We start from the raw sequence: 10343 nt of genomic DNA, 5'->3' as shown, positions 1-10343 counted from the left end.
CTGGGGGAGCCTGGGTTTGAACTGGCAACCTTGCGGTTACCATCCAGCCACTCTACCCCTGAGCCACCGCCGCCACCGCCGTGGTGCTTGAGGGGGTTCCAGGTGGTCCCCGCCTCTCTGGCTAAATGATGGAGTTGGTAACCAAATGGACCCTTATAGATCTTTTACCTTTTGAGAGCATAAAATGATTCATTTATATGCTCTCAAGAATTGTTATTTTTATCGTTTGCCTGTTATCTCAGCATGCAACAAACGGCTAAATCTCAACTATTTCTGGTTTAAAAATATACAGTATACAAGACACATTAAAACAGTGTTCAGTATGTGTTATAGCATTTATACTAATACTATACTACTGTATACTATACTAAAGGCAAACATTTGGTGAACATAGGTTATAGCTAAGTTGTATTGGCTATTTTTGGCAGATAATTTGTGTAGAGGCAAAGAAGGAGGGGACCCCGGTCAACAAGATCAAATAACGGATCTATAACCTCACAAGCTCACATTGTTCATGTACATCTGTTTTTTGGGGGTGTTTTTGCACAATGTCCATCTGATATGAAAAGGCCAGAATAGGGGCATTGTGGGCTGCATGTTCAGTTTGCTTCCTGCAGTTCCTTAAGCTACATTGATTGGATCCTGTGGAACTAAGCTCATCTTGTCTCCCGGGCCGACCGACAGACAGACAGACAGACAGACCGACAGACAGACAGACAGACAGACAGACAGACAGACAGACAGACAGACATGCTCTAGGTGATTGAAGTAAATCACTTTGAGCAGAGGATCCTTGGACTGTCTAAAACACTCTCCTCGAGTCCTTCGCCGCTGCTTTAACAGGATATCCTGTGTTGTTGAAAGACCTACACTTCCTCTGAGCTGAGAGAGAGCTCCCTTTCTTTCTAGTGTTTCTTATAACGTCTCGTCTCCTCCTCCAGTGTTGACTTTGGCAGCACATTTAAAATTTAGTTTAGTTTCTCAACACAACAACCCGAGTGCAACCGAGCATAAAACGATGTCTTCTCCTACTAGTCCCTCGCTAACAATTTGGTCCAGTTTTTTTTTTACCTTGTCGACAAAATTGTCAGTATATATAATAGCCATAGTTTTAGTCATCATGGCTTAGTTTTTATTTCGTTTTCATGTCATTTTCGTCAGTGGAAAAAGGCGCTGAACATTTTTCGTCAGTTTTATAGTAGACGAAATCAACACTGGTCTCGATCCTCCTCCTTCATCTGCATCAGCCTCGTCCTTCTCCCTCTCTAAGCTACCCTAAGCTCCCCCTCCCCCCCCCCCCCCCCCCCCCGCCTGCCCCGCTCCCCTCCGTTCCTCCTCGCTAGCTGCTTGTTTATTATCAGCTGGCCCAGCCAGGCCGACGCCCAGCCAGTCCCCAACAGTTATTGCTATGGCGACGCACTCCTCCCTCCAGAGAAAGGTTATATACCGTGGGGAAACATTAAAAGCCTGATTTATATACTTATATAGTTGTGTGCCGGTGTCGTGGTGGTGCTTATAGTAAATGGCAGATCTGCAAGCTCACGCGTGTCGCGAATGTGACGCATTGTGAGCTTGTATATCTGCTATAAATATATAGGGCATGCAACAACAGCATGTGACTAAAGTCAAAGTCAGGCTTATAAGAATCCCTTTTCATTCACTGAGGAGGACCTGTCCTTAATGTCACAATCTCACCAAAGCGACAATTGCGACCAATTTGCACGAGCGAACTACATACAAATCTGGCATATAAAGCTCCAACCCAAACCCTAAATCTAGCTTCTAAATGTGTAATCCTGACCCTATAAACCACCCAACCCTGCATCTTTTCCTAATTTATAAACCAAACTCTGAAATGATCCTCACTCACAACGTCAGTACTTTTTTCTTTTTCCTTATTATGCTTTACCTGTAACGCTGTAACCTTAACTGTTGAATTTCCCCCTCGTGATAATAAAAATCACACCCGTGTGAACTGAGTGGTGCAACTACACATTTATTGTTATAGTTACTGTACGTCACATACTAACCATAGCAACCATGCTCACCCGTACAGGCACAAACACACACGGGTACTAACAAAGCCAGTTGTTGGAGTGGTTTGCACCACTCAAAAATATCTTATCTATTTCTCAAATTCTACTGTAGGCCTACTTGTGGAGCACACACTGTCAGTCGCACACACTGTCAACACAACTGTATGCTAGTATACTGTACATAGCTAACTTGCATGTATATATATAGGCACGTATAGCCTACAATCAATAATTCAGTATAGAGTATTCTTCAGTTATGAAACCTATATGCTTTGTTGAGCGGAGTCCCCCAGGGGTCTACACTAGGCCCCTTCCTTTTCCCCTCCTCCTCCTCCTCATACACCAAATCCCTTCGCTGAAAATAGCCAATAGTTTAGCCCCAGAATACGGATACTGTCTAGGGTGCAAGGCGTCAAGGGACTGAGTAGGGATGCTAGGGAGGGTTCATGGGGTTGAAGCCATGGATTTGCACTTGAAGTAATGCTCCACGGCTGAGCAGATAATCTATACAGATGCAGTCGTGCTGTAATCCACATGCAGCAGCAGTGTAAATCCTGCAGCGTGTGAATGTGTACAAACAGACACTCTCTCTCTAGTCTAGTGGACAGAGAGACAGTGTAAATCCTGCAGCGTGTGAATGTGTACAAACAGACACTCTCTATCTAGTCTAGTGGACAGAGAGACAGTGAGTGCCTGACTACTCCTGCAGTAACTGTCTTGTGTCAGACCACTCACTGTTTAATTGAGTTGGCATGGAGTCCTGTGGCGGACAAAGTATAATACTCAAGTAAATACTTAAGTACTCAAAAGTGCAAATAGCCGATATACTTTGACTTAGGGGCGACTCACACAGTCGCAACAGATTGATGTATGCTTGTTGTATGAGATGTATAGCTGATGCAAGCTCGCAATGCATTTCCAATGGGAGTCACATGGTTTGACACAACATTTGTGTTGTATGAGGGGGAGGGGGGCAGTCGAAACACCATAGAACAGCTTGTAGTCCAAAAGGTTGTATCAAACCATGTGACTTCCATTGGAAATGCATTGGGCGGCCATGACACTTACATCTTGCTTACATCTAGCATGCATCAATGTTGTATGCTAGATCGAAAGGTGTGAGTGAGACCTTAGACTTTCACTAATGATAATAAACATGTACGGTACAGTACGGGTACATTTGCACTCAAGTCCAAAGCACCCCATGGTGCAAGAAAGTGTCCTTGTGGAAAAGCGTGCGTATAACTTCCACACTGGGGGTGAATAATAATACAAGCTCACAAGTCATCACGCTTTCGTGATGGGTCAATCGCAAAGTCGTCGAACGGCTATTTTCACTATATGTGACCATTTCTGACCGGGGCTATAAGTAATTGAATTACTATTCATTTTCAACCCCTCTATCACGTTGGGACACATATTTGAACTATAGGGCTTAAGGAGTGGTCAATAATTCATAATGTATGTTTATAAGTTTGGGTCCCGGCCCGGGAGTCCCTTTTCCTTCCTACAAATGTAGTGGAGTCAAAAGTACAATATTTCTGTTCTGAAATGTAGCGTGTGTGTCATGAAAGTCATCAACTTGGAGAAAAGAATATATACCGTAAATACATTACTTAAAATGGGAATAGCAGATATTATACAACAGGTCGTTTCGAGGAAGCAATCTGATTGGTTGAAACAGCCTTCTAGCCGTGGTTCAAACGAGCACCACTCCACACCTAATCAAAACAAAGAATTCAGGTGCTCTGTTCTCCCAGAGCGCAGCAAACTCGGTGGCTAGGCTAGCTATAGTTTCTTGGGACATTTGTGGTCGTAGTGACTACATCTGTCATTAAAGAAATATGTTTTTTCAGTGATTTTCTTAGATTTAAGGGTAACTGTTGTATAATTGCAAAATTACACTCGAGGGGGTGGTTTAACGTCATTAATGCACGCCTGTGATGCTGCAGGAACGAGCCCGCAGGGCGAGTTCCCAAAGCAACGCAGAAGTAATATATTTCTTAAATAATACATGTTGGAAATGCAAAGAAGAAATTTGGCACATATTTGCATATGATTTGGGACTGTCGCATATAGTATACCCTTTCTGGTGTATAGGGGTACTGGAATTCCTTGAGAAATGGGTGGGATTCACGTTGCCCAGAGATCCGCGGCTCTGTCTATTAGGGGACAGAACTGCTGTCCCTGGCCTTGTATATCTAAAAATGATTTCACTATTATAAAGGTTGGACTTGTGTTACCGCTGCCAGAATACTGTTGTGTCATAATTTGGAAAGTCCCCAGAACACCTGTAGTCCGGCAGCCCAGGTGGACGGGTGGGACATTTTGTATTGGCCTAAAATATTGTCTATATACATACATTCATGAATCCACTTGCTGACCGGCTGAAAGTATTGGGCATTATTTTATAGGGGTTTCTTGTGACCCTACCATTAACATCCTATGGCAGGCAAAGATGTCAAAAATGTCAAACTTTCCTTTTGCTTGCCTTTAAGTAGCATGTGACATGTCAAACTAGGGAGTTTTCGTGATTCCAAATCCATTCCAAGCATTAGTTTTGCACAAAATACACTCCTTGGGCTAAAAACGGACATAGACATCATGACAAATGTGATGAGGTCAGCACATTTTGGGCACATTTGGGCAAGTGGCTATGGCTGCTTTTAGCCCAAGGAGTGTATTTTGTGCAAAACTAATGCTTGGAATGGATTCAGAATCATGAAAAACCCCTGGTTTGACATGTCACCTGCTACTTAAAGCAAAAGGAAAATGTGACATTTTTGCCTGCCATAGGATGTTAATGGTAGGGTCACAAGAAACCCCTATAAAAAGATTGCCCAATACTAACAGCCAGCCGGTCAGCAAGTGGATTCATGAATGTATGTATATAGACAATATTTTAGGCCAATACAAAAGACTATATACAAAATGTCCCACTTTAAACAAATACAAATACAATTTTGAATTATATAAACAAAACAAAAAAAACATAGTCCAAAAATGTACTTGAGTACTAACAGTACTCAGTACTTACTTGAGTATACTAACAGTAAATGTACTTAGTTAGTGTCCAGCAGTGATGGATGGAGTCCTATTGTGACAGTGATCCGCTGCAGAGTGGACATGATGTACTGTAGTGTAGGACAGGCCCACATGGACACACACACACACACACACACACACACACACACACACACACACACACACACACACACACACACACACACACACACACACACACACACACACACACACACACACACACACACACACACACACACACACACACACACACACACACACACACACACACACACACACACACACACACACACACACACACAGCGCTCACTCCATACCAGGGGAACAGGTCAATTACTGCATGAGAGCTTTTAGCTGCCAAGGAGGAAACATCAATGATGTCTGAATCCCATCAGACATCTTTTAGTTCCGTATATACCAGTGGTTCCCAAACGTTTCATGTCAAGGACCCCTCATTTTTTTTTAGCAAAAGGCCGAAGCACACCTCAGAAGGCGTGGCAGCGGTGGCCGAACGGATAGCGGCGCGGTCTTGATACCGGAAGGTTCCTAGTTCGAATCAGCCGTCCGACACGTTAAAATTACCACCGCTGAAGTGCCCTTGAACAAGGCATTGAACCACTACGATGAAATGTGTTCTATGAGCAGGGCCTGGCTGGAAACAAGTTATTGAGCTTAGCCCAGATACCCTGGGTAAATATAGATTTCATTTAATTTCATTAGTGACAGGGCGTAGGGCAATAGGGCATACGTTAAAAAGGGTATGTAGAAGGGAGTTCCAGCCGCGCCTCTAGCCTATAGCAGGCCAGTCTGGTGCATCTCAGGAGCCTCTAGCCTATAGCAGGCCAGTCTGGTGCATCTCAGGAGCCTCTAGCCTATAGTAGGCCAGTCTGGTGCATCTCAGGAGCCTCTAGCCTATAGCAGGCCAGTCTGGTGCATCTCAGGAGCCTCTAGCCTATAGCAGGCCAGTCTGGTGCATCTCAGGAGCCTCTAGCCTATAGCAGGCCAGTCTGGTGCATCTCAGGAGCCTCTAGCCTATAGCAGGCCAGTCTGGTGCATCTCAGAGGCCTCTAGCCTATAGCAGGCCAGTCTGGTGCATCTCAGGAGCCTCTAGCCTATAGCAGGCCAGTCTGGTGCATCTCAGGAGCCTCTAGCCTATAGCAGGCCAGTCTGGTGCATCTCAGGAGCCTCTAGCCTATAGCAGGCCAGTCTGGTGCATCTCAGAGGCCTCTAGCCTATAGCAGGCCAGTCTGGTGCATCTCAGAGGCCTCTAGCCTATAGCAGGCCAGTCTGGTGCATCTCAGGAGCCTCTAGCCTATAGCAGGCCAGTCTGGTGCATCTCAGGAGCCTCTAGCCTATAGCAGGCCAGTCTGGTGCATCTCAGGAGCCTCTAGCCTATAGCAGGCCAGTCTGGTGCATCTCAGGAGCCTCTAGCCTATAGCAGGCCAGTCTGGTGCATCTCAGGAGCCTCTAGCCTATAGCAGGCCAGTCTGGTGCATCTCAGGAGCCTCTAGCCTATAGCAGGCCAGTCTGGTGCATCTCAGGAGCAGGACAGGTAACATGCGAACAAGAAGGCACTGGAGCAGCTCAGACGATTTAGGCCCTTAGTTTATTATAGCAGGGTGCAGGTAAAAAGTGACAATGTTTCGATGTGTAAGTTAAAAAGGGTATCTTTGAAAAACAAAGAAAAGGTCAGACACTTTCAGAGCAACATTTTGGCAAGTGTCTGACAGTGTGCGGGACCTTTTCTTTGTTTTTCAAAGATACCCTTTTTAAAGGACCCCCAAATTGACACCTATTAGCCCCCATTTGAAAAGATATGCCAGGGACCCCCCATGAGAGAAGGTTTTTTTTTACGGCTCTAGCAGTGATTCTCAACCCGTTTAATTTCAAGGACACCCCAGCTTGACATGCATTAGGCTAGCGATCCCCCATTTTATGGCATTTCTTATCCCTGAGGCCCCAATTTATATTGTAAAATCAATGTTAATTTAACTCTGGTACCCCGGTACCCTGGTAACCCGGTACAAATCGAACCAAATGGACTCACAAATGGACCCGTGAGTTACAGACCCATAAGGGTCCATTTGGTTCCTAACTATCATTTAGCTGGGGACCCCCTGGAACTCCCTCAAGGACCCCTAGCCTATAGGGGTCCCCGGACCCCACCACTGCCATATGGATACAGGTCACAGTGGTGGGCACCTAGCCTGGCGCGGCCAGACTCATAGCGAGGGTTCACTGATGTTTCCTCCCCGCATATGAGTCTGGACTCGGGCTCATTGACAGAGTGTATGCGGAAGCTGGAGAAATCAGAAAATGACCGGGGCCAATCGGGCCAATCAGTGACTGCGTTTCAACGGCTGTCCGTACAACAGTGAAAAGCAGCCTCTGATTGGTTCATGTGTATATGGTGACGTAACATTCATGCTGCAGGACTTTCAAAACAACAATGGCTGCCCTCAACGCAACAAGTTTAAAAGTTTACACAGAAACGATAAGAACAGCAGTTATTTCAGATATAGACTCTGACATATATCCGACATATCTCGCTCACGTATAAAGTAGAAACTATTAAACAGACCTTGTTGTTTTTAGCGTGGTTGCCGTGGTATGAGGAGCGGACCAGCGCACTGTGTGGTGACGTCAGCTTTTTGTTACGCTGATTGGCTAGATGGATCTGTCTGTCAAGGCAACTACTAACGCCCACTTTTCAAGCTGCCTATGGCCGAAGTCCAGACTCATATGCGGGGAAGAATCTTCAGTGAATCTCCGCTATGAGGCTGGCCAAGCCAGGCTAGTGGGCACCACCACCATGGGGTCTTCAACGTTTTTCCAGTCCAGGGACCCCTTAGCTGAGAGAGAGAGATGTTGTGAGCTTGTCGATCTGCCATTTGTGGCTACGGTTCTCATCAGAATAGGGATGCTATATAGCTACGGTTCTCTGAGGACCCCCTAGGGGTCCCGGACCCCCTGTTGAAGACCTCATGCCATCAGACATTATAGTTCTATATCAGAAATATCAGGTCTTGAATGTATAATGGAGAATTATCATAAGTATTTGGCCCCGCACTGGCTTGCTTTTAACTGATACTCAAACACCATTGTTTTTTGTTAATAACTTAAATTAATTCAAAACAGGCCAGGCTAGCCTAAATTTGTCAATATGGTGGTCCATTTTCCAATACATGACTGTCTATACACACACACATTGTTGAACGAAGTGGCTCGCTTATCGGCCCTATAGTTAAAAACTAATCACGTTGATGCTCCAGGATATGAGTGCATCAAAACATGGCTGATTGCACTTCCAATATTGTATAAACAGTCCAAAAGCTTTTAGGAGCTTGACATGAATTTCACACTGTCTCTCTCTGGAGGTGGACAGATTGGTTCTGTGTAAAGCCTGTAGCAGTGCATGTGTTGTAAAGCAGTGGATCCCAAACTTTTTCATGTCAAGGACCCCCAAATTGACACTAATTAGCCTGTGGACCCCCCATTTGAAAAGACATGACAGGGACCCCCATAAGAGAAGATTTTTTACGGCTCTAGCAGTGATTCTCAACCAGTTTAATTTCAAGGACCCTACGAACCCCCCATTTAATGGCATTTCTATCTCTGGGGCTCCAATTTATATTGTAAAATCAATATTAATTTAACTCTGAGAGTGTACAAATGGAACCAAATGGACCTGTTAGGGTCCATTTGGTTCCATTTGTACACTCTCAGAGTTACGGACCCATAAGGGTCCATTTGGTTCCAAACTATCATTTAGCCGGGGACCCCCTGGAACTCCCTCAAGGACCCCTGGGGGTCCCCGGACCCCACTTTGGGAACCACTGTTGTAAAGTCACTGGAGCAAGACAATCCGTTTTAAAGAGAGCACCATATGTTTGAACATTATGCAAAATACCATTTAGTATTTCAGCAATTAACTAACAGTAACACCACAAGTGCTGCTTGCATTTTCCATCTATATTATATATATATATATATATATATATATATATATATATATATATATGCTAGGCCTATTTTAAAACGGCGATTCAGGGTTTTTAATAGTATCTAGTTAAATAGATATAGCGACTAAAACATCGCCTATCAGATGTCTCTCTAGGCTAAACCCATCGCAGGCCTGTCTAAACCTAAACCTAAACGGGACATCATGTGGCCTACTGGGTCTTAATTGTGCCCGAAGGAAAGGCAGCAAGTGCGCACGCCTCACGCAGGCAGCACAAACGAAACGATGCATTAAAATATAATACAACAATATTTAAATATTATCCTCCTACCTGGCAAATAACGTGTTCCGATCAGCTATCCACGGGCCGGCTTATTTAAAAAAAATCAATAATGGCAAAATAAGAACACAAATCCAGTCAGCCAGTGGCAATAAAAACAGCAGCCGCTTCGTGACGCGCTTCGTCTGTACAGCGGCGGAGGAAGGAGGATGGAGGCTGGATCACAGGATCAGATGGATGGGTGTGTGTGTGTGTGGGTGGGGTGGGTGCTTAGTGTGGGTGGGGGTGATTGGAGTCAAGGTGGTGGTCTCTGGTCTGGTGGTGTTTTAAGAGGCTGCAGGCGGAGGAGGAGGACCAGGAAAGGGTTTTCCTGTTGCTCAGTAGGCATGCAGCTAACACACACACACACACACACGGATCAGTCCATTTGGTGGGGAAGCCAAGGGGAACAATTACAATGGCATGACACTGCGTAATAATCAGGCTTTTTAAACATGTGTTAACTAACTGTAAAGTAGGCTAATGTCACTGGTCCAAAAGCTCTATCGACTGCTGATTATAAGCACATGGTGGAGTTAAAACGTGGACATTACAGAATTTACCTTTATTATAGTATTAGGATCATGGTCATGCGTGTGGTGTGTGTACAGACAGTACTGTCATTGCATTCAAAATAATTGAAGAAATTATGATGGCAAAAAGAGGGTTCGATGTTCCCATTCAGCCACAGGAGGGCAGCACAAATCAATGATTCATGATTCTTTTTTTTTTTAGATATTTTTTTTGCGGCTTACGCCTTTTATTGGTTTTTGAAGGGACAGACAGTAGGCTGACAGGAAACGGGAGAGAGATGGGGGAAGACATGCAGTAAAGGCCGTGTCGGGCTCGGGAGTCGAACCCGCGGCACACTGGGACTGGATTACCAGTCGGGTGCCCAGACGGTTACGCCACCGCCTGGGCTGATTCATGATTCTTGAAGCCAATACATTCTACATTGAGGCATAGGGGCCTACTGTATAGT

General features: G+C 45.0%; 1 protein-coding gene across 1 annotated transcript in view; it reads right to left on the bottom strand.

Annotated features, from left to right (window-relative positions):
- Positions 1 to 7838, bottom strand: part of dmtn (dematin actin binding protein) — a 25149-nt gene extending 17311 nt beyond the window's left edge. Inside the window, exon 1 of the mRNA XM_079525331.1 lies at positions 7663 to 7838. The gene's annotated coding sequence lies outside the window, so the exon portion shown is untranslated. The remainder of the gene's footprint in view (positions 1 to 7662) is intronic.
- Between the last annotated feature and the right edge of the window lie 2505 nt (positions 7839 to 10343).

This window comes from Electrona antarctica, assembly GCF_951216825.1.
Source record: "Electrona antarctica genome assembly, chromosome: 16".
NCBI lineage: Eukaryota > Metazoa > Chordata > Actinopteri > Myctophiformes > Myctophidae > Electrona > Electrona antarctica.
Note: the sequence above shows the minus strand (reverse complement) of the source record. Positions and strands in the feature narration are given on the sequence as shown.